The following is a 25528-nucleotide window of genomic DNA, read 5'->3' on the forward strand; positions in this document are numbered from 1 at the left end:
CCATAACTTCCGGCTGTGAAAACCAGCAGAGATGGAGGATGGCTATAGAGTCCCAGGTGTTCCTCTTAAAGGGCCTGCACATGGACTTACTCACTGATGGACTCACTCACTCTGAGCTCCAGCTGGGGCAACAGCTCGAAGGGCACCAGGGACATATGGAGAGAAACTGAGTCATGTGGCTGCAGAGCGAAGGCTGGAGGGGCAGCTTTCTCCTAGACAGAAGTGGTGGAAGAATCCATTGGCTCTTTGCTGAGCCCTCCCTCCTCTGACGTGCAGACACCTGTGCCTCCATATCTGAGCCTCCATCAACCTCACTAACACCTCCTGTTTGCCTTGCCCTGGTTATTCCCTGAGACCCTGCTTCACACAACTTGTGGGCCCACCCAAGTCACTTCCAGTGGCTTTTCCATACAAATGGGCTGTTTGGGCTCATGCTGTGGACGTTCCTAAAATTTATCAAAGGTTTACAAAACTCCAAAAAGCAGCATCTGGCTTTGGCTTGTCCTATACCTCTTGCAGAGCAGCCCCAAGCCTGACACTAGCAACAGCCAGCCTCAGTTTATGACTTGGCCTGTTGAGGCACCTCCAAACCCATTGCAGGTGGCACCCATCTGCATATTTCTTTGTGGCTCATGCCAGGTGGCCCTGGGCAGGACACAGGCTTCAGCTGAACTTGGCCTGCAGCAGGGATCTGCCCAGGAGGCCCTGGGACTGGCATACCCAGTGACCAGCTTCAGACTAAGCCAGAACATCACCCGGTTACGTCCAAGGACAACACACCCAGAGGGCAGACTGGGCAGGAACCAGAGCCCTGCTGAAGCAAATCCTGCTCCACAGGTCAGCCCCTGCACCACAGCTTCTCCATTGTAGTCATGGCCGATTCTCACAACCAATCAGCCCGAGAGTCAATCCCTCCCATTGATGTGCAGATAGCAACCAAGGCTCAACCAAAACAGGAGGGCAAACACAGCCCACACAAGGGACACACCTGGAACACCTGGCTCAGGTGACCAGGGAGACTGCATAACTGGGCCCCACAGGACACCTACTACATAAGGCCATTCTACTAAGACTGGAGCCCTATCTAATACGTAGAAACAAACACAAGGAGGCAGCCAAAATAGGGAGACAATGAAACATGTCCCAAATAACAGAAAAAAGCTCCATAAAAAGAACTAAACGAAATGGAGACAAACAACCTACCAGATGCAAAGTTCCAAACACTGGTTATAAGGATGCTCAATGGTCTCAGGAAGAACTTCAACAAAGAGATAGGAAGCATAAAAATGGATATAGAAACCATAAAAGAGAACTAGTCAGAAATAAAGAATGCAATACTGAAATGAATACATTAGAGGGGAAACAATAGTAGATTAGATGAAGCAGAGGATCAAATCAGTGATTTAGAAGTTAACATAGCACAAAACACCCAATCAGAACAGCAAAAAGAAAAAGGAATCCAAAAAAAGCATAGTTTAAAGCGGCCTCTGAGACAACATCAAGTGTACCAACATTCGCATCATAGGGGTACCAGAAGAAGACAAGAGAGAGCAAGGAATTGAAAAGCTATTTGAAGAAATAATGGCTGAAAACTTCCCTAACCTGGAGAAGGAAATAGATATACAAGCCCAGAAAGTGCAGAGTGTTCCAAATAAAATTAATCCAAAGATGCCCACACCAAGACACATTATAATTAAAATGCCAAAAGTTAAAGACTGAGAATCTTAAAAGCAGCGAGAGAAAAGCAGGTAGTTACCTACAAGGGAGCTCCCATAAGACTGTCAGCTGATTTCTCAACAGAAACTTTGTAGGACAGAAGGGACTGGGAGGAAGTATTCAAATTGTTGAAAAATAAGGACCTACAACCAAGATTACCCAGCTATCATTTAGAATCGAAGGACAGATAAAGAACTCCCCAGACAAGAAAAAGCTAAAGGAATTCATCACCACCAAACTGGCATTACAAGGAATCTTAGAGAGACTTCTTTAAGAAGGGGAAAAAGAAAAAAGAAAAAATAAATATATATATGGCAACACTACATGTTATCAACAATTACTTTAAATATAAATGGATTAAATGTTCCAATCAAAAGATAGGGTGGCTGAATGGATAAGTAAACAAGACCCTTACATATGCTCCCTACAAAAGACTGACTTCACATTAAAAGACACATGTAGACTGAAAATAAAGAGATGGAAAAAGATAGCTCATGAAAATGGAAAAAAAATTAAAAATAAAGCTGGTGTAGCAATACTTATGCCAGACAAAATAGAATTTAGAATTTAAAAGAAAGGTTATAACAAGAAACAAAGAAGGACAGAGTAATTCCACTTCTGGGTATTTATCTGAAGAAACCCAACACTGCTTCAAGGGGACGTGTACATACATGTGTTCATTGCAGCATTGTTTTCAATGGCCAAGATATGGAGGCAGCCTGGGTGTGTGTCGATGGGAGAATGGAAAAAGAGGAGGTGGTACATGTATACATTGGAACGTTGCTCGGCCATGGAAGGGAATGGATTCTTGCCATTTGCAGCAGCATGGATGGACCTGAAGGGTATTGTACTGAGTGCAGTATGTTGGACAGAGAAAGACAGATGCAATATGATGTTGCTTATATATGAAATCTAAAGAACAAAATAAACAAACAAAACAGAAACAGATTCATAGATACAGAGAAGATTTTGATAGTTGCCAGATAGGAGTAGGGTTGAGGGAGTGGGTGAAAATGGGGAAAGATTGAGAAGTACAAATTGGGGGGCCAGCCGAATGGCACGTTGGTTAGGAGTTGGCTTGGGACGCCAGCTCTGAGCATCAGGGACCTAGTTCGGATCCCACCGATGAGGGCCAGTGACGCTGCGCCTTCTACAGCTAAGATGGTGAACAACAGCTCGACCTGGAGCTGGGCTGTCGTGAGTGGACTTCCATGAGCTGCCGTGAGCTGCTGTCCAATGGCCGGCGAGCAACTACCAAATCCAGGAAGAGCGCAATGATAATACCAACATGGGCCAGTGAAGCGACATCCTCCACAAGTAGACTGAAGAACAAAAGGACAGCAACTTGTCTGTTCCGCTTCTCCGATTCCCCAACACTGTTCCCTCCCCCAATTCCCCAATAAAACCTTAAAAAATAAAAGAAGTACAAATTGGTAGTTACGAAATAGTCATGCGGGTGTTAAGTATAGCACAGAGAATATAGTCAATAATGTGGTAATAATTATTTGTATTGCCAGGTGGGTATTAGGCTAGTCAGGGGGATTACTTCTTAAATTATATAAATGTCTAACCACTATGCTGTACACCTGAAATTAATATAAAATAATATTGAATGTCAATTGTAATTGAAAAATTTTAAAAAGGGGGACCAAGGTGAAGGGGAATAAGTGGTTCAAATTTCCAGGAATAAAACAAATAAGTCATGGGGATGTAATGTACAGCATAGAGAATATAGTCAATAATATTGTGATAGTGTGATAATGGTGTCAGATGGTTGCTGGACTTATGGTGATGACTTCTTTAGGTATATAAATGTTGAATAATTGTGATGTACCTCTGGAACTAATATAACATTGTATGTTAGCTATATTTTAATAAAAATCTTTAAAAAATAAAACAGATAAATTTATAATCACCATTTTATTGTTCTCTCAGACATAGTCTGCTTCTTTAGGTGCAAAAATGCTGTCAGTACATAGATATAGATCGATCGATAGCTAGCTAGCTAGATAGAATCCAGAAATCTACTTGTTCTGGTAGACAGCTGAATGGAGTGGAGTAGAAGCAGAAACTTAGACTTGAGAACTCCTTACAAGTCCTGTTTCAGCTTCCATCTTTATAGATGAGGAGACCAAGAGCCAGGCTGTTTACGGTTATATGATATTTGTGTCGTATCTTACCTAGCAGAAGTTAATTAAGCTCTTCAGAGGCAGATTGGGAGTTGGCATATCTCTGCCTTTGCAGTTCACATAAGGTCCATAATAAGGATGATTTGACTAAATAAAGAAAGACTAAGCAAAAAAAAAAAAAGGAATCATTGTCTACATTTATGTAAAAATGTCCTGCGTTTCATCTTCCCATCTCAGATCCTTAAACTTCCTTTACCTGTGATATTTCTTTGTGAATGGGTGAGAATTAAAACCTAAGGTTCGTGCAAGGACTTTGCTTGTGTACTGAGGGGGCCCAGACAACTCAACAAGCAGGTGCACCTCCCATTTACAGTGTCATTTCAGCATTACCTGTTTAGAGCTGTGCGTAACTCAAATGCATGAATGTTCCACGTTGGGTTTCCCCTGCAGCTAAATTTAAGGCATGCTAGAAGTCATTTGTGCTCTTCAGATGGGGTACTATATACTCTGGTAGCTTACTGCACTCTGGGGTTCAAGTATGGATGAGCCTAGCTTTTGCTTGCCTCTTAGCATCACTCTTACAGTTTGCTCAGTAACTGGATGGGGGAGGGGAGGGGAGAAGGACTGCTGAATAGCAAATGCAACAATTTGTTCTCCTATGTGAAACCCACAGCAAGAGTAGACTTGGAGGTGTGCATGGCAGAACAGTTTTTTTTTGCGGGGGGTGGTATTTAAGTAATTTATACGACTCAAACACATACAAGAAGAAATGCTGTGCATGTATCAGCAGCTTTAAAAAATGCAAAATGGACTAGGCAAAGAAGAGCAATTATTGCCCCTGCCTTTGAGCTGACCCCTCAGTATCAATAAAGATTCATTCAGCAGCCTTCGAGAATGTTTTCTAATTTTAGCCCAAAGAATAGGTGCCTGACAAATGGATCAAACTTGCAACTTTAACTTTTGTTCCTGCAAAGAAGAAAAGACTCCTTTCATCTCAAGAGAATTTGAAGAGGTGATATGTCCAAGCCCCTGTACCATGCCTGCCACCTGAGTCTCAGCCTAGAGAATCAGAGGATGGGCATGGAGCTTTAACTCTCGGGGCATGTAGATTCTGGAAATCACCTTACTCACAAATCCCCTTTTTCTAATAGAGGAAACCTATCTGGGAATCCTCTGCAGTGGGATCCTTTCCCTTTCAGTTTCAGGTTAGAAAATCGTAGGGTTTTCTGTGAGTGTTAACTTGTCTTGTTAACCACCCCTTAAGACAACCCTGCATGCAAGCACTGAAAATCACAGCAGTGTTCTAGCCCCTCCTTTTTCTGGCAGTTAGTTAATTGATTCAGTACTACTGAAGGTGATATGTGTTGAGCCAGGCCCTGAGGACACACCCAGGTAAGATAAGGGTGCTGCCTTCATGGAGCTTGACACTAGGGAGATAGGTACATACAAAGGTGCTCTGGTACAATGCATGATGCTGTTGGAGCATGTGGCAAGTTCCCCACCTGCCCCACCACCACTACCAGGCTGGATTTGGGTATCCAGGAAGGCTCCCTGGAGGAAAGGGGAAAAGTCTTAGAAAGATACACGTGCCATCTATGTGTATGTGAGAAGCATCTGTGGGAGGGTGAGTGCTCCAGCACTGAGAGCTATGTTTGAGTTTCACTTATGGGTATACTTTGAGTTGGTCTGATTGCTTTTAGGTCCCATTTTATCTATTTATCTATAGTTTTAATAGTGCTAAAAATGTACATACATAAATTTACCATCTGAACCATTTTTAAGTGTATAGTTCAGCGGCATTAAGTACAGTCACATTGTTTTGCTGCCATTATCACCATCCACTTCCAGAACTGGTTTTTTGTTTTGTTTTGTCTTTAAGATTTTATTGGGGAATTAGGGGAAGGGGACAGCGTTGGGGAATCGGGAAAGGGGAACAGACAAGTTGCTGTCCTTTTGTTCTTCAGTCTAGTTGTGGAGGACGTCACTTCACTGGCCCTTGTTGGCACCATCATTGCGCTCTTCCCGGCTGAGGCAGTCAGTCGCCAGCCATTGGACGGCCGCTCACAGCGGCTCTTGGCAGCTCACGCCGGCTGCCGGCCACTCACTGTAGCTCATGGCAACCCACTGCAGCAGAGGCTGCAGACTATGCCATCGCTGGCGACTCACAGCAGCCCAGCTCCAGGTCGAGCTGTTGTTCACCATCTTAGCTGTAGAGGGCACAGCGTCACTGGTCCTCATGTGGGATCCGAACTGGGGTCCTGCTGCTCAGAGCTGGCATCTCAAGCCAACTTTTCTTTTTTTTTAGCTGAGCCATCCTTGTGCCTGTTGGCAGCTCAGCGGCAGCTCAGTTTGGGCCGGGAATTGAACTGGCGACCCTGTTGCTCAGAGCTCGCACTCTTGAGTGAGCTCTTAACCAACTGAGCCACTCGGCGGCCCTCCAGAGCTGTTTGTATCTTGAAAAATTGAAACTCTGTGCCCATTAAACAATAACTTCCCATTCCTTTCTCCCCTCAGCTCCTGGCAGCCACCATTCTACTTTTTCTCTTGATGAGTTTGACTACTCTAGGGACCTCATATAAGTGGAATTATATCGTTATTTGTCTTTTTGTGAGTTATTTCACTTAGCATAATGACTTCAGGGTTCATCCATGTTGTAGCATGTGTCAGAATTCCCTTCCTTTTTAAGGCTGAATACTCTTCAAGGTCCCATTTTATTTTAACCCCAAGCTTGTATGAAATATTCACCAACCGAAATATTAGTTTCTCTGGTTTCTGAGAAGTCATTCATGCATGTGTCCATCCCTCTCTCCCTCCCTTATTGATTACATGTTACTTGCCAGACATAGGCTAGTCACCCGAGATACAAAGACTACCTACATCTACTCCCCACTCCAAACTTGTGGTCTGTCAGACTCAGACTATTGCTAAATAATATCAGTGAAAACCGTAGTTGTATGTTTAAAGTTCTGTGAGACTTTAGAAGAAACAAAACAAATGCTTCATGGGAGAGCCAGGAAGGCTCTGCTCAAGAGGTAGCAATTGAATTGGCCTCTGAGGTATGTCTGGGTGCAGTATAGATAACTAAGGGGAGGAAAGGCATTTCAGAAAAGAGGAACAGCGTAGCAGCAGCCGGGAGACTTGTCTATGAAATAGGCAGTTTAGTTTGTAGTTATATAGACTGTCTGTGTTCAGATCCTGGCTTTGCCACCTATTTGAGCAATGTGGGGCAATTAATGTTTTCTCTCTGTGTCTCAGTTTCTTCATTTCTAAGTGGGCATAATGATAGTACTTTTCTCATAGGATTGTTATGAGGATTAAATGAATCAAAATATAAAGTGCTTAGAAGAGGGCCAGGTACAGAATATAAACTGGTGTTAGCTACTATTGCTGCTGCTATAATGTTTAGCGGGACATCAAATCCTGACGTCTAGAATATGCTATAATCTGTGCTCTATGCTCCTGATGATAAAGCAGATTCAAATATCTGTGGATATCTGACCTCTAAGCTTTCCTTTTGTATTCAAGTGCTCGATTGAATATCTCAACTTGTATCTGATGTTTACATAAATTTTCTTTAAAAGATTTTTGGAATCATTTCTTAAATAGAACATGAAAAAAATATAAGGCAAAAAACCTACCATGTTACCTTCCTAACAGAGTTACTATTTCATTTTTATTTTCACTTTATTTCTGTAGATATATGCATCAAACTAAAGTTGTAATTACATACATACACACATACACATATATATATATACAGTTTTTATATATACATATTTTATGCATATATATATCAGTGATATTTTATAATATATACACAGAATTTTGTGTTTTGCTTTTTAAAATTAATATTCTTTGAGAAACTTCTGTTGCTGTCTGTTCGTTTTCATTTTTCTTGTGAATGGATGCACCATTTTCTTCTATGGAATTTTCTCTCTCTTTTTTTTTTTAAGATTTTTATTGGGGAATTGGTATGGGAACAATGCTGGGGAATTGAGGGAAGGGGAACAGACAAGTTGCTGTCGTTGTTTTTTTATTGTTGTTGTTGTTGTTCTTCAGTCTAGTTGTGGAGGACGTTGCTTCACTGGCCCAAGTTGGCACCATCATTGTGTTCTTCCCGGGCAAGGCAGATCAGTCGCCGGCTTCTGGACGGCCGCTCACTGCGGCTGCTGGCCGCTCACGCTGGCTGCTGCCTACACACGGTAGCCCATGGTAGCCCACTGCTGCAGGGGCTGCAGCCTACGCCGCTCACGGCAGCCCAGCTCCAGGTTGAGCTGTTGTTCAGCATCTTAGCTGTAGAGGGCAGTGTCACTGGCCCTCATATGTGGGATCCGAACTGGGGCCCTCTGGCGTCCCAAGCCAGTTCTTAACCATCGCGCCACTCGGCCTGCCCTGGAAGTTTCTCTTTTTGATGAATGTGTGGGTGAGGATTCCTAGGTCAAAGGATCTGACCCTCTTGAGGCTCCTAATAAAATACAACCGTTTAGTTCTTCACATCCACAACACCATTAGCGTATTCCCTGCGTCATATTCATTACGGATGTTGTTATTGTCCTTAAAGGTTTGCTGATTAGGAAGTTTAAAATAACGCCTTAAACTTGCTTGAATCTCCCATTCTTCTCCCCTGCTAGTGGAGATGCATATTGTCATAGACTTATTCTCCTGTGTGACTTGTCCATTCATCTCCTTTTCTCATTGTGTTCTTGATATTTTCTAATATAAATTTGAGCAGTTTATGTATCATAAATGTTAGCTCTGTGTTGGAAAAAAACCCCCAGGTGCAGGAAATTTGAAAAGCGAAGGGCAAAAACTCTTTCCCTGCCTTGTAGTAGCAAGGCTTTCATCCTCGCCTCTGGGTTTCTGGAGAGGGAGCCGGAAGCACTAGCGCTTGCCATGTGTTGTCTCTGCTGGGATCACAGTGGCCCGAGTCTAGACTCTCCAGCGGCCTTGCTTTTCAGCGGCCTTTTATTGTGAGCAGAAAAATAGCGTGGCTTGTCCATTATCTTAGCTCTAACAGCGTGTTCACTTTATTCACATGGTCTCTCCTACTCCTCGTGTCCCCTAAGCACCTAGTACAAAGCTAGCACACAGTAGGCAATTTGTTTTCATCTGTCATAGATCAGAGGTTGGAGTGGACTGTCTCTGAAATCCTCCTCCCCACTCCAGTCACCTCTACAGCATCCCTGTTAAGCGATCTCTCAGCTATTCTTTTATTACCTCCATTGATGAGAGGTTCACTATCTCGCAAAGACAGATCTTTGGCTCAAGGCGAGATGAATCCGGGTTTGAATTTGGTTTGACAATCAGGCAAATGACTTAATGTCTCCAAACTTCTTTTTCTTCATTATCTGAATAATGGATATGGTAATATTACATTTCTACCTTGATACAGTTGTGATGAAGATTAAAAGAAATAATAAAAAGTAAATTCCTGTCCCTTGTGACTCACACACAGTAGTGCTGAATAAATATTAGCTGTGAATATTATTTCTCATTATTCCTACAAGGTATTTTCTTAAACATCTTTGCCACGATATTTGATTTTATGAGCCAAAAACATTTTTATGTCCATCAATTAGGATTTCACTGACTTGGCAGAGAAGCCACAGCTCATCCTTGAGCTCCCATTGTGACTTGGAATTTGAAGTATATTCTTCTGTAATGGAGATGTGGGTGGGCATTGTCTTCGACTTGATTCCAGCTGGGCCACAATCCCAGCTGCTGGGCTGGACAGCAGTGCGTCCAGGCTAGCACCTTCTTGGTTTTCAAAGTCTGATTTTACAGGTCCCTTGTTTGTCTTCTTTCTCTTTCCTGGCTTGTGTTTCAGCCATGGCTTCCCCAATAGAGGATGGACAAAAACATTTAGAGGAAACAGAACTCTGTTCCACTTACGAGTTACCTGTTCCCACCCACAGAAACTAGGTTAGCTTAGCAAAGAGAGCTAAGGTGGAGAGCATGCTTCCAAGTGCATAGCAATATGGCCCAACATTGCTTTTATGGGTATCATAGGTGGTCTGGGCATTGGATAGGTTGTACTTGACTCTCCTACTTATCCCTAGATTTCAGTATGTTTGCCTTAGCTTTTTGAGGATATACTTGATGCTCTGAGGGGGTCCTCAGAGTCTCCTGGAATTTAAGCAGATGGCTTTTATCCTTTGGGAACCACTATCACTGGTATTAGTACGAGGTCCATGACTCTTATGATGATGATAATCATCTTTGCCTACCCAACTCACTGTGCTTTCTAGAGAATAACTTAGTGGGAGAAGCCCCCTGTTAGGCAGCTTGGCAAGTGCTTCCAATTCATTGTCCATTTTAGTTTTTAAAAAAATATTAGGGCGTTTAATGAATTTAAGAAACAGTGCTGAAGTGATAATAATTAAGATTTTAAAAGGTGGTCTCTAAGGAGCTGGTTGGAGGGGAGGGCTAACACAGTTTAAAAAGCAAATCTTGAGTTATAGATCTATGAACGGGTGGTTTTAAAATAATTAACAGGCAGTACAAATGTTGGCACAGTGGAAAGCACTGGAGGCCCCCAGGTGTGCCAAGCACTTACCTGTACTTGTTGGTTAGTGAGGAGCCACAGGGATGGGCATTCAGCGGGCTTGGGCTACTGACTCCTTCCCAGAGCGTATGGAAGTAGGTCAATATTTAAACAACCATGTGGCTGTACCAGTGAGGTATTGGCGGAGGCTGTGTCGGGGGAGCGAGCCGCATCCGAATTGCCTTTGACAGGTGTTCAGAGGTGTTAGATCGATGCCTTTATCTCACTGCCAGGGCAACTTTTGTGTGTTGGGCCTGATGATCTCCCTGTAGGCGCTTGGAAAGTGTCACATTAGAATTCAGGATTGTCTACTTCGAAAGTACCAAGACGCCTTTCTATATCCCGGAAATGACAGGCACAGTTCCTGTCTTCTCGGGGTCTCCAGTCTGCATGACTGGCTTCAAATTTTTCCTGCTTTTAGACTCTAGGAATCTTTTCATAGGAAACACTTACAAGGATGTTTGCCATAACGGCAAAAAGTTGGGCAAAATCTAAATGTCGAACCATGGGGAAGTAGCCAAATAGGTCTATTCACAGCACAGAATGCTATACCTCTAAAAAATCTCAAACACAAAGAATATTTCAGGACTCAGAAAAATGCTGAATGTGAAATGTTAGGTGGGCAATAAAAGGACCCAAAACTATAGGAAATAATAAGAATAAGTTAGTGCAAGAAAATATATCAAAATGCATTGTTAGCACTGACTACTGTTTGGAGGACTGGAGTGGGTGGGGAGTTTATTTTCTCCTCTGTGTGTTTTCTATATGCCCCACTTTTGGGGCCATCTATGAGTATTCACTTTATAATTAGAAGTATTCCACAAATATGGTATTTTAAAAATCCAGTTTAACTTTTAAAAATTACTGTATAATCAGCAGCCCTGTATGTTGAATTTAAACTTGACGAAACACATTTGGGGGTTGTGTTTGTTAACCTGTGAAGGAAGCTGCTGACTCGGTGTGATAAAAATAAGGGCCTCGGTCAGCCTCCTCACGCTGGTTAGCCCGGCCTCTCCAGGCTTCCAGACTGCTAGGGTTCCGAGAGGCCCTAATGGGCTTGTTGAAAGGCTCTGCTTGGCTTCTTATTAATGTCCCTCCCTGAGCCGTGCTCTGCTCGGGCTGGCTAACCTTGTCAGAAGGTTACCTGGTGGCTCTCCAGGGCTCAGCTAATTTTAAACCTGGTCAGCCAGTGCGGTGGCGTGGCATTGCGCTGCGGAGTCACGAACGGCTCCCTGGGAGACACACGGCTGGGGAAAGATGAGCTGGGTCCCCGGTTTTTTCTCATCCTCCTGTAAGTGACCGGGCACGCTGAACGAGCAAAGAGAGCTGGGATAATTATGAGAGCTTTTATGGTAAAAATCAGGATTCTTAAAGATCTTTGCGCAGTGGCAATGCTGATTGATAATTGCACGGTGTGATGTGTCCTGCATGAACTGTGTGAATTCTGACAGCGGGACGAGAAGCGAGGGGGACGAGACCCTCCCTTCCGGGAACTAGACTCTGGCTGTTGTCAAGGACAGAATGAAACTGTCGTTCATGTCACTATTTCTTTTTTTTTTTTTTTGTCCCCTAAATTTAACGGAACTTCAATTCTGCTTGTAATATGTTCTTTCTCTGAAGTTTTTATTGGTTTGAGTGGGAGAGGGCTATTTCTTAAACATAAAAAAAAAAACCAAACCACCAAACTCCAGAATCTGCCTGTCTGCATGTCTACCAGCTGCTGGCCTGGCTGCCACTAAAAATTATCATTTTAAAGCTCCCCTTTTTGGAGCATTTGCAATACAGTCTTGTTCAGAGCACTGCTGTACCTTAAAATACTGATAACCTTGATTTTTAAACGGACACCTAAATCAGTAACCACAAAATAATGTGACATGGGGGAAACTTCCCCTATATAAATTAACTGTTTTAAAATAACATAGAGCACCCATTTTTTGGATTTGGAATTTTTTTTAACCTTCCTCCCTTTCATCACCTTCAGGCTGGGAATCTGCTGTGTCTCTTAGACTTCGCTCAGCCTTCCCCTGCCCAGGGCACTCATGCTGCTCTCACACTTAAGGGATTACAACGGGAAACTTGATCCACCAGGTGCACGGCCTGGTCCTGGGGTTTACCTGTCCAGCCGAAGAATGGCATCTTTTTCTGTAGCTGGGTCTATACCCACCCTCTTATAAAACAGTTGCCAGAAGCAAATTAAAGAGGCATAGTGTATGGAGTAAGCCCAGATGAAAGAACAGTGGATGGACAATCAGTAACCTGCTAACTGGCTCCAGTGATTGAAGTTAACTTTATTTGAAGTGCCCAGGCTGAGTCAGACCACATCAAGCCAGCAGGGTTCCTGCAAGAGGGTAACACGGGAGGGAACTTTGATTTCATTTTAGGAAAACAAAAATGCATAAATGCGTTTTACTAGCCTTTTGTTTTTCCTTAAAGTTCTGCCCCTCCTTCAACAGACCTAATTAGCTCTGTCATGTTTGGATTTAGTTTTAAGGAAATTAAAGCTGAATAATATCAGGAGTTTGTTGAATGGGAGTACTTGTCAAAAACTTCATTGACCCAAATCTGACTTTTATAGAGAACATTAAATAAGCAAACTTAAAAAAAAAAAAGCCCATCCCCCACTTGCTCTAAATTAATTTTTTTTTTCCTTCAGTGTTAGATTTGTCTACATGCTCACTTCAGGTCAGACATTTGATCAACATCATTACAATAAAATAATATTTTTAAAGCACATTCTAAGTAGTTAAGTATAATATAAATATAAGCTGCTCTGGACTGGATACTAAATGAATGAGTTATTATGGGGGCTGTGGTAGTGATGTTGAGTGTAGTTATGAATTTAAAGTACATTTCTTAAAACCCAGTTCCTCTCTGACTCAGACTCAAATGTCTACTTTTTTTCTTCTCCTGGGCTTCTTTAGTTTTCACCTCTTCTTTCCGGCACTTGGCCTGCATGCCTGCCTGCCTGCCTGGTGTAGGTCCTCTGTTATTTTTGTGGCAACCTGACACTTCTCCTGACTGTGCCCCCCAACCCCCTGGGGGGTGAACTGGCTGTGAGCTGAAATGGCAGGCTCCCGCTCCTGCTGCCTGCCTATCTCCCAGGTGGAGCAGGCTGTTTGCCCATCTCCCAGGTGGAGCAGCAGGGCTGGGATGCCACACACTAGGGACGGGGTGTGTATCATCAGTTAAGACCTCAGATTGTGCCTCAGTAGGTGACAGGCCCTACACGGAGGTGGGGGAGCCGACAGAGTTTATGTTGAGCCTGGAGGCCAGCTTGTCAGGGTTTTGGAGACAGGAGGAAGGTTTCCGAGCCAGTGGGTTTTTTAATTTGTTCTAGAGTTTGCCTAAGGCTGTCTTTGTGATTCCTTAGACAAGGATGAATTTCTTAATAGTCATAAAAATTGTATTAATATTTTATGTTAAACTAAATCGGCCAATTTATTGAGGCAGGGTGTGGATGAGGCACAGAAATAAATGGGACAGAGTCCCTGCCTTCTGAAAATTTGCAGTATAGCAGGAAGGACCCATACATAAGCTGTAATTATTAATTATAGGTACATGCATTTGTTTAACAGTTATTTGAGAACCTGTGTCAGGCACAGTTCTGAGACGCACGTGTGTGTGCACACATACCCAGTAATCTGCAAGCATGCAGATACTTAATGTGTGTGATACTGCCCCTGACTTTGAGAAACTGTACCTACATGGATCATCATCTCATGTAATCTTTGCAACAGGTAGGTAAAATGATTCATTCCCATTTTGCACAGAAAAAAAAAAGCACAAAAGAAAAACCTGAGACACAGCTAATCAGTGGAGAACTCAAAATTCAGACTCTTTGAGATTCTAAAACCCTATGTATTTTTTATCTACTCATATATTGAACTGCTTTTCCAGATAGACTCTCCAGATGCACAGCTGGTCCCTGTAACTCTAGGGGTTCCCACAAAGGAAAACATTTAGCAAACATCTTTTGAGTTCCAACAACTTGTCTGTTATTGAGAAATGTTGAATGTAGGACTGTCAAGGAACTTTCTGATTAGCTGGGAGACAGTATCTTAAGAGAAATTATGGTGAAGTGTACCAAGTATGGTGCTGGAAGTTTGTTTGAAGTGCTATGGGGACACAGACATGACTTTCTGAGTGGAGAAATCACTATAAGGCTTCCCAGAGGAGAGGTAGGTGGCTTTGCTTTCATTTCAAAAGGAACAATAGACATTCATTAGGTGCAGTTACTGACTTGAGAAGCATCTGAGCAGAGGGACCTAAGTGACTGAAGGGGTGAAGCAGGCAGCCTGCTGTGCCTGGGCACCTTGGAGTGCTTGTGTAGCTGGAATGTAGGGGACCTGGACAGGCATTTGAGAAGCTGGCTGGGATCAGGTGGTTAAGGCCATGGGTACCCTATTATGCAGTTGGGTCCTGGAGGGGATGGGGTCCTGGAGGGGATGGGGACCTGACAAAAGATTTCAAATGAGTGTGTGATAAAAGTCATATTTGCATTTTAGGAAAAGCTCTCTGGCTGAAGAATAGCCTAGGAGAGTTTTGGTAAAAATACATCTCCTAAGCATGCTGACTCAGTACTTTTGGCATCCAAGGTGGGATCTTTCTTTTTAAGAACTCACCTATGTCATCCCGATGTACATCCAAAGTTGGGAACCTGGCAGAACCAGGTTGTTGGCAGCAGTGGGCATGAGGGGACATAGGAGACAGCCCGGCTGAGAGAGGTGAAAGAGCGGTGAGCTTCTGCCTGTAAGAGGGGAGCAGAGTTAGTGGGGCGGAGAGGAGTGGAGGGGATACAGTTGAGAGGCGAGGGGATGAGTGGACATGCTTAGTGATGAGTTGCCTCAGAAAGGGTGGGAGAAGCCTGGGATGATGGGCCAACTTTGGGTGCTACTTCAGCCAGGTTCTCTAATTGGCCCCTGAATTTGCATCCATCTTTGTGTAAGACCTGTTTTGTAGCTGCTGCATCACTGTGTCATCATTAAATGGCAGATTATATTTCTCACTTGAAGGGTGGAGACTCAGTTGTATCAGGGAACTTGGGGAACCAGTGGACATTTGTGAATACACGGTGTCATATAGTTTTGGTTAGTTGGTACATTTGTGCATGGGGGCATTAACTAGTGTTTCCACGTTGGCCATTTGTAGATGTGTGTGTGTCTCTATGTGAGCATAAGCATTCTAGTCCACAGGCTGGGTTTGGGGATGAGCGCATAGCCCTCTTTAGGGACCAGGGAAATAATGTAGAGTGCTTGAAGACGAAATCTGAAGAGTGTTTATTGGAAGAGCCAAGTGATTGGGCACCTAACAGAGTTAATTCTGTGGCTCTGGGCTGTTTAAACAAGCACACCTTTATAAAACGTCATTGTGTTTTGGTGCATTAAAACGCCTTTGTAAATTGGTAATGCTTAAGGGATGTGCCACATTATAACACTTGAATTTATCTAGAGAACTGTTCTGGCCTTGGGCCACACTAAAAATGCTTTTGATTAAAAAAATTCTGATTCCAAATTTATAAAATTACTTGTTCTTCTTCACCCCCCAATTCCTTGTTGCCTTTGTATGAAACAGTCCCTCGCGATATCGCTGAGGTGACTTTTCCAGTCTCTGCCCCAACCTTCCTGCTTTCTTACTTTGCCCATCTTCACCACTTCTCCTCCATGGATATCTTCTCTGAACAGGCCTCCTTGTGCTCTTCTCATAGTTGGCCTGGTAAGTCTTACTGAGGCTTCAACACTAGCCTAACCGTCACCTCCATGAGGCTCTTGTTGACCTGAGAGACAGAATCCACTCCTATTTCTGTGCTCCAGCAGCACTTTGCTTATTCCTCCTTTGACTTCTTGTATTCATTTACTAGTTCATTCATTTATTCACCCATGGACTCATTATTTTAGCATCTATTTAAGCATTATTTTGGGGGGGCATTACCTATGACGACCTTTCAAACACCCAGGATAGAAAAATGATTGAACGCATGGATCTCACAAATCCACAAGGGTGATAGACCCATAAACAAATCATTCCTATGCAGTGAGTGAGCAAAGGTGCTACCTGCAGGACTTCTGAGGGAGGGAGTGGGGGAGACCGCAGGGCAGGTTCCCACCCAAGGGGCTTGAAGCCTTGAAGGATAATTAACTTACTGATCTGTCTCCTTGCTGGAAGAGTGCTCTTTGAGGGCCGGGAGGGTGGCCCATTTATTTATTTCCATATCTCTAGTGCCTGGTACATAAGTGGGGGAATTTGGGGGAGGGGGATAATTATAAAACAAATAATTTCCCCATTCATGTTGGTATCCTATCTTGTTTCAGAATGCACTTAAGGCGGCTTGCAAGGCTGTAAAATAGCATAAATGAAAAGTGGGGAAACAAAGGGGAGAGCGGTAGGGGCCTAAAGTGGATTTAGGAATGAAATCAAACTTGCCAACCAAAATGACCTCCGTGCTTTCTCTGAGGGGCCTGCCAGTGTGGCTCACTGCACCTTAGCAGCCAGTGAGTAAAGCCAAGGCCTCGCCAGTTGACCACAAGGTAAAAAACACACGGTATTTTGTTTATTATTGAACGTTCCTTTGGGGTCTTTGTAAAGAGCAACCTTAGTGTTGCGATGGACACCCCAACATCCTTGTAGAAAATCCAGTGACTACTGGGATGTTTCTTAGTATGCTCATGGCATCACATAAAAGCATAATTCAATAAAAGCAGTTATTCAGAGCTCCTGGAATAAACTTTCTCTAAGGTAACAGGAATCAGAAAGGCAGTGGAACAAAACAGGTTAGTTCTCTCTGTTCGGTGCTGTCTCACTGTTGTCCTGCATTAATGCTATGTGCCACAGTCCTCGGTCCTAGTGGTCACATAAGCTCTATTTCTGCTCCCAAAGAGTTTTATGATCATGTTTTGGGACTAAAAAAATACACTTGTATGATTGGGTAGTATATCAGGATCTGTATGTTTAGATCCATTAGAAATGTGTATTTAAAGAGCATATAGCCTGACCCAACACCCACATACAAAAGTGATGTCCTGATTTCTCATGGTCGAGATGATGGGTGGAAAGGGACCAAAATGAGTTGTGGTGACTTGTGTTTTCTGTCACCCTAAGTTGACAGAAACAGGAAGTTTTTCCTTCTGGACATGCTGGAGCCTAGATTTTGGATCCTGTCATACGAGTGCTGATGAAATAGATCCACATGGATGGGTTGGTCTTTAGAGAGCATTTGAATGCCAGTGTGTGCAGTACAAGAACTAGAGCAGGACTTGGACTTCACACTGCAGCACTTGAAAATGCCATCTTGGTTCCAGTTTTCCTTATTAATTGGCTTATTAGCCAATCAGAAGTAAATTGTGGATTTACTTGTTGCCTCTGTCCCCCAGCATGCTGTCTGGGGTAGATGGGGCAATGGCCAGGATGAGGGAAGCATTCTAAGTCATAGAAGCTGGAGACGGAGATCTGGACCATTTTTCTATGTAGATTAGGGAGGGCCTTTCCTGATGCAGCAGAATTAGAATCCCAAATCAGCCAGAGGAACTGCGTCTGGGTAGGTCAGCTGCTGGGACTCGGAGTCAGTCGAGCCAACATATCATTAAGTTGGCCTGCAATAAGCTGTGAAATGTTGAGTGAGTCTCCACTGTCCTTTTGTAAGTAGGATGACACCCCAGGCACCACTCATAAACTTGCCACCCAGGGAACCAGCACTCTGATTGTATGAGGTCCATTTGTAGGCATTCCGTCAGGCATGGGGCTGAGATAGACCTTCTTGAAATGCTTGTCTTAAAGTTTGGCCAAACACATTGTATGTATTTATCTTGCGTGTTGATATCATTTAAAATATAAACTACTTTTGATTTTGAATTTGTACTAATTGTCGTTTAAAATGCTAAGGCATCGTGATAACCTGGCGGTGACTCTTACTAAGAAAGTGATGGTACCCATAACTTAGTGACTAAAGGGTATTATTTTCTTCGTATTTGTTTTGTTTTTAGTAAGCAATATGATTGGTGAGTCTTCCTCATGGATGGTCAATCTACAGACCTGTTGGACTTGAGGAGTTAATTTTGGGGTTTTCTTTGACTGTTACAGCTAGGAAAGGGCTTACATGTTTTCCTTTTGAATTGCTTACAGACAGCTATTTACTGCTAACTCTTGTGGCATTTTTTTCTCATAGAGCAGGAAAAAAGCTTCTGTTTCCGGTTTGAAATAATGTTTCCTGAGGTTAAATTGTCCATCTCTCAGGGATCCGTGACTCAGGCTGCAAGTCATGTCATCCAGCACGTGCTGCCTGCATGAGTGTACTGTTTTGTTGTCAAACCTTCACGTTGGAATGGTCAGATGGGACAGGTTGCCTGGACCTGAGTCTAGGGCCGTGTCCTTTTGATGGAGTCTAGTCATGAAGGAGATCAGTGATTCACGTGATGGTGGTGGTGTTGATGGGGAAAGGAAGAGGCAGGAATGTCTGTTCTCAAAGGCCGACAGAGTCATTAAACGGATGGGGAAGGTGAGCCTCCTAAAGGCTCGTAATACAGTGCTGCATAGCATGGAATCAATCAAAGCCTTTCTTGAGCTGTCACCTGGGCAAGTACTTAGGGCTGATGGAGCAGAGAATTAATCAGGGAACCTCAGGAAGGCAATGCTAAGACCTCTAATGGGGTGCCCAGCATCGGGGGCTCAGCTTGTTGATGGATCCTGTTGATATGGAAGTGAATTTTGAAAATGAGAAGGAGTAATGATTCACTCCTTCTTGCTGAAATTAGAGGGAACCTGTTGGCAGTTGGAGTCTATGACACCAAAGCTCCCTGGCTGCTACGGGCTCCGTGGCAGATGCCACCTCAATTCTCAGTGTTAGCATTCCCTGAAAGCTCTACTCTCTCTGTGACGATGACTTTCGTTCTACAGTTCCACCTCTCTGGAGGCTGCCTTCAAAACCCAGGCTGCTGATCTTCACCTGTATTTCTCAAGCCACTTGTTAGCAAGTTTGGCTAGTGTCTGCAATGGTAGGAAAATTATAACTTGCCCCACTTTACATATGCAAAAGTGATTAACCATCATTAGTGCCTGACACTTCCCAAGTACCCCAGGGAGGTGAATCAGTACCATCAGTATTCATTAGGAATTAATTAGACTATGCTTGAGGGTGTCAGTCATGGACAGAAATGAGAATATAGCATTCTCTCCCTTTGAAATCCAGCCTCCAACTTACTGTGTAGTAAGGGTGTAGTGTATCTGATAGTCCCATGGGATGTGCATTCTCTCTGGAAACATAATTCTTAGATTCAAATTCTGTTAAGTATTTGGTTTTGGTCAACTTTTTTAGGTCTCTGCACCTCCTAAGGTGGAGATACTACCCAACAAGGGTAGTGCAATGATTAAATAAGATCCTGTAGGTGAAAGCTTCAAAATAGTGCTTGAAATGTGGTTCATTGGGAAGCAGTCAACTTTGGATTTGGTGTACCAGTTCACTTTGGAAGTCATGGTCCTCTTTTCCTACTCTTTTTGTTGGAGGGCAGTTTTTCTCTTTAGAAAAATTTGGGCTTTCTCTAAGATCACAGTGACCTTGGAACCATCAAATGCTTGGTTGAGTTGTCTACTACAAATATCATTCCAACTATGTGACTCTCTTTCTTTAAACTCTAAAATTGATTCCACTGGTGTCCACATTTTTTTTTTAGGTGAGCCATCCTGCCACCTGTTGGCAGGTCAGCGGCAGCTCAGTTTGGGCCGGGCATCGAACTGCTGTTGCTTAGAGCTCGCATTCTTGAGCGAGCTCCTAACCAACTGAGCCACTTGGCTAACTTAGAAATCTTTTTTCTTAGCTGTTTTCTCAGTGCCACTCCCTATATGTTGCCTTTTTCATTTACCAACTCACTCAAATTTGCTTTGCTACCATGTTTCAACTCTTTGAATTTCTTCCTTGACCACCTCTTTGGCTTCTAGTCTTTCCACCCTCACTACTTTGCCTCCTGTATAGCTTTCCTTAGAGCTATCACCTTCTGCTTCTCTTAAAATATTGTATCTCAAAATAAAGTTTGTTTGTGGTAGAAGAAACGTACTTTCTAGAGGACCCAAACCATATTTGTCCCTTTAACACAGAATGACTTTTGGTTGTCAATAATCATGATTAATAAATGAAAAACTGTATCAGACAGCCAACTCTTGGTTATCCAAACTGTGCCTGGCTTAAGCCTGCCCTCTTAGATCTTCCTAATTTGGTGACATCCTTTGGGCTCTTACTACTCATTAGACCTTGGCCAGAGTCAGGGTGAGGAATGGGAAGGGAGCTGAAACGCATTCCCTTCTCAGGGAAGGCTTAATGATAAGTTCAGTCACGTTGTTATCAAAGAATGTTCATGTCATCTGGTTGTTGGTTTACTCTTTCTTTCTTTGAGTGTTTATTATGTCAGTATTTATTATGCTAGCATAATACTGTGCTACTGTGGGGATACTGTGGGGTACTGTGGTGACTGGAACAGTTCCTGCCCTCTGGACACTGGAGTGTGGCTAGAGGGGGGCAGTAGTCAACTGGCTTACTAAGTTCTATTATTGGTAGAGTCTATGGGAATACAAGGTGATGAATGACTAAGTTGGCCTCATTCAGTGTTAATGATGGAAACTGAGACAACAGGGGCTATAAGTCCCACGTGGTGCTGCGTTACTGAGGTAGAGACAGAGTCCTAACGCCTAGTCCAGCTCTTTTCCTCTTGCCTTATAGACTGTTAAGTTATTGGCTGAAACAAGCGGTATGGCTTTTTTTGTGTGACCTTCATGATCAGTGGTGTTTTATTAATCATGAGGGTTAGTTACAACTAACTCTTTTGTTTAAGAGCCCTTAAATCATCCATAAGTGGGTGAGATGATTACATTACGAGAGCCCCGTAGGAACGAAGATGGAAGGGAGCAGTAGATTCCTGCGTCCTACGTCATATCCTTTGTACATACGTTCCTTGAATGGAGTTGGTGTTAGAAGCACCTGTATTTGACTCTCCCACACCCTTGTTCCCCCAGGCTCTAATATTAAAATGTGCATTGGTCGAATATATAGATGATGTCATTCCACTGTACTCCTCTACCCTTCTTGAAGTGTCAGTGGGTAATTGCAAAAGAATGATCCATTTAGGGAGTATGGCTGTTGGAGCAGTTAGCAAGAATATTTGGCTCTCTGGTAATCGTTCTTTTTGGAATTTATTATGGTGTGGCTAGGGAGAGTTTCAGGAAAAAAAGGAACTTTTAGGAAAAAATGTTAATGGTGGAAACTGAAGCACACAGGGGACTACATGATACACAATGCATTTTTAGCAAACAAGAGTTCCCGTCTCTCTTTCCTTTTAGGCATTCTTTTAGGTTTGGGATTATTCCCCTGAGCCAAACTAGAATATAGAAATTACTGACCCTGTGAATATAAGTTTAGATTTAGATGAATGTTATAAGTAAAAGTGTTTATTTACCAATTTAAATTTTCCATCTGGTCACTTAAGACAAAAGGATCCTTTGTAAATTTATTTCCCAAACGGAACCATTAGGGAAGCACCTTCATTTCTTCATCCATTATCAGTAGGTATTCTGGCATCACAAGATACATACCACTGTCTAGAGATGATGGACTTGAAAATAAATGAACATCTGGTCATGGTTCTACAGATGACAGAGCACCTTCCCTAATTATCTCTAAATCTTTACGGCAACCCTGTGGAGTAGAGTCCCTCCACCCCTTAATGATTTTTCTGTATTGGGATTGAATTTAATGTATTATCTCCCGTTTCACAGATAAAACCTGAGCTTTTGAGGGATTAAATACTTTAGTCTGGACTGCATGGTTAGTGATCTAGGTTTGGAACCCAGATCAGTTTGAACCTTAATATCGTGTCCCCCTCCCACCCCCAATTCTATGTTCTTCATTTACTGAATTTACCGAAAGTTAACTCCTTTGCTCAAAGGATGGATGAGCAGGTAAGGACATCAGCTCTGCAGACACAGATATTTTATGCATAATTCACTTGATTAGATCTTATTGTTGGCAATGAGCTGGTGATTCTCACTATGTATTCAGAAACCAGGTAGATTGGGTGGTGGTTAACCAATTCCACACATTTTCAGGACACTCCTAATGTGTGGCTGATACTCTGAGCCACTAGATAGCTACAAGGACAGTTTCCAGGATGAGGTGGATTTTGAGCTGGGCTGGAAGGACCTGAGGGAAGGAATGCCAGAATGGTTATTTCGGTATCCAGTACGGGGGGGGGGGGGGGGGGGGGGGGGGGGAGCTTTTCTCAGCCAGTCCCAAATCTTGTGATCGGAAACTCTCTGCCCACACAGGGCTTCATCTTACAATTGGGTTGTAAAACCAAGGGTCTGTATAACTCTGTGGATTATGTATCTGGTTGTTCTGGGGCTGTGTCCTGGCCGTTGTCCAGAGTAGGTAATTCCATCCTGCAAAGCACCAGTTGACCAAATTGCAAGAGCCTGGACACAGAGTTCTTCCCTTTGCAGTAAATGAATAAAAACATGTGAGCATTTAGAACAGAACAGTGCCTGTGCTTACTAAGAGTAGATGGATCGATTAATGGTAGCTAATAGTGCATTCCCCAAACAACCAAGGGCTTGTGACCCTGAGCTGTCTCTAACTGGAAAGGGTTGTCTGCAAGTCTATGCTGTTTGTCTTGAAGGCAGTCCGCCTCTGGTGGAACAGTTCAACTAGCAGGAAATTTTTTCTTATGTTGATTTAGAATCTTCTTAGAACTTCCACAGAATGGGTTTACACTCTTTCCATGTGACAGAGAGCTCTGTAGAGGTTGTTTAATGTCTAAGGACACTAAGCATGGCAGTTATAATTCAGAAAGATCTTACCAGCTTTGAGCCATGGGCTAAGGCTTAAAATAATGGAATTTAACAGGGATATATATAAACTTCTGCATGTAGCTCCTAAACCAATTGCACACGAAAGGGAATTTAGAAACAGCACTTGGAGTGTGGGAGCTTAGAAGTTTTTTGGATCATATAGTCAGTCCACGTCTGAGTGTCATTTATTGAGGGCTGTGGACAAACTGGGATGTGTTCATGAGGGCAGGGCGAGGGTGATGAGAGTTATGTCTAGTCTAGGATACATTCAGGAGCCCAGGGGCTGCAGCTGTCATACCTAAATGGGTGTTTTAGGGGGAGATTTGCTCCTGCATGGATAGGATGGGTGGGTAGAAGTTAATTATGGCATGGGTTTTCTCCTAATATTATAGATGGAAGAATTTCAGAATATCAGTGCAAAGGAGGTGGTATTGGGGGAGGTAGTGGGTTCCTTGTCATTGGCGACATTCAAGCATAGACTATATGACCAGTTGATGAGAAGCAAGGGGATGTAGGCATTAGATTAGGAGGTTTTGGTGGGTTTTGGTCTGGAGACTCTGAAGCTTTCAGTTATATGGTATTGTTCGTTTTAGGCAAGTAAGGCTCCCTTCATTCCTTCAGCTGGTCCTTACTGTCCTGGATTCCATCCCTCTACCATAGTGGTTGTGTGCTGGGCACATCCATGGTTTATCTTAAAATGTGGCTCCCCGGAATGAATTTATCCTGCTCTGAGCTTCCCAGAGCTCAAGGACTGGCATGTATTTCTGTATGTGTCTATTGTTTTGTTTTCTTTGGGGGAAGGTGGAGAAGGGAGAAGATGGACTAGCCACAGCTCTCAGAGCATTCGCCCATATTCTAATTTCTCCAGCGAACCACTTTGGAGAACAGACTCTAGGGGAGAGTACAGCTCAGCTTGAATTTTATAAGACTCTTAGATCCCAGAAAAAAATGTAATAATTTGAGCATTCAAAAGGCCCATACTGCAGGCATTGCACAGTTCATCTGGGGGTCAGTCACAACACGCTTTCTTGTGGCATAACTTATACCTCAACATTTGGCAGTTTCAAAAGTCCTGTGTCGATGTACATGTGTTGGTAAGAAGTAGTAAATATTTTGCTGACAAGCTCTTTGAATGATAGATCCGTGGCAGCATTTAAAGGCAGGCAACCTGAGGGCTTCTTTTATCCAGGTGCTGCCAAATCTAAAAATCTGTCAGGGTACGAAGCCAAAAGTACCCACTAGTTGTACCCTTAATTGTGTAATGTTCATGTGGCTCAGAGTTTCTGCACCTGGGATCTGTTGACATACACTGGTGGGGGAGGGCAGGGGAAAGGGATGCAACTGGGAGGGAGAAGGAAAGGAGACAGGCTGCTTGATCTCAGGTGACTGCCCTGGAACACGCGCAGTCTCTGGTGCCTGCTGAGGCCGCCAACACCTGCTCCCCTCCTGGCTGCCTCTGTTGTAAGGTTGATGGGGGCAGAAAGCAGGGAATGGTGGTCCCACTGAGCCATCCCTACTCAGGCCCTCTGCCTCCCCTCTTCGATCAGTGCCCAGGAGCCATTCTTCTCCCCTTTTTGGGGAAGGCATTGAATTAATGACCTGATGCCTTTTCAACAAAGGAATATTGATATGTTAGTGTGCAGACAGCATGGGGTGCTGGATTAGATCATTTTCACATTGGTGTTTATGCCCCTTTGACATTCATTTGGAAAGCTTATCTCTTTTTAAGTCCATAGGTTTCATGCATAATTGAAGGGGAATAAATCTTTGAGAAAGATTTCCTTTGGTTCTGTAATCTCAGCGCTACAGAGACATGCATGAGTGTCTCCGCCACAGTTTTCTTATGATCAGGAATTCTGAGTAGGTTATCATATAGGTGTAAAACATTTCTTTCTGCAAATGTCCTGGCCACTTGTAGCTGTTGCAGGGAAGGCAGGAATGGGAACAACTTGGTCTCTGCTTCAAGGTTACAGTCTAGAAACTGAGAGTGGCAATGTGACCTGACTGTACAGTGTCAGAGTCCCACTGAGAAATGCTTTGGACTAGGACGTGCAGGTCAACTGGCATTGCTGTCTTAGTAGCGTATTTGTGATAACCAAATAATCGCCCTCCACCCTCCTCCATGCTGCCGCCATCTTGCATCTCAGTGATCTCAGTGACAAATACTAGGCTGGTTTAACATTTCGGAGTTATCATGTCAGCTGCCACAGTGAGGCAGACATCTTTTGTTTTGCTTTATTTTATTTTAAACAACTTGTTCTGCTGTGGAGATTTGATTATCATTGAGCAAAGTGCTCCTGGTAGATAGTAGGCACTT

The 25528-nt window shown here is 43.3% G+C and overlaps 1 protein-coding gene across 10 annotated transcripts in view; it reads left to right on the forward strand.

Annotated features, from left to right (window-relative positions):
- The window catches only part of TEAD1 (TEA domain transcription factor 1), a 255672-nt gene that overhangs the window by 56800 nt on the left and 173344 nt on the right, over positions 1 to 25528 (forward strand). The window contains exon 1 of one of the 10 annotated variants that reach the window (XM_019652864.1): positions 11592 to 11680. The exons of the other annotated variants lie outside the window; for them this stretch is intronic. The gene's annotated coding sequence lies outside the window, so the exon portion shown is untranslated. Of the gene's footprint in view, positions 1 to 11591; positions 11681 to 25528 lie in introns of those variants that run through there. 10 annotated transcript variants of the gene reach the window in all.

The sequence above is a fragment of the Hipposideros armiger genome, unplaced genomic scaffold, assembly GCF_001890085.2.
Source record: "Hipposideros armiger isolate ML-2016 unplaced genomic scaffold, ASM189008v1 scaffold_188, whole genome shotgun sequence".
NCBI classification, from domain to species: domain Eukaryota; kingdom Metazoa; phylum Chordata; class Mammalia; order Chiroptera; family Hipposideridae; genus Hipposideros; species Hipposideros armiger.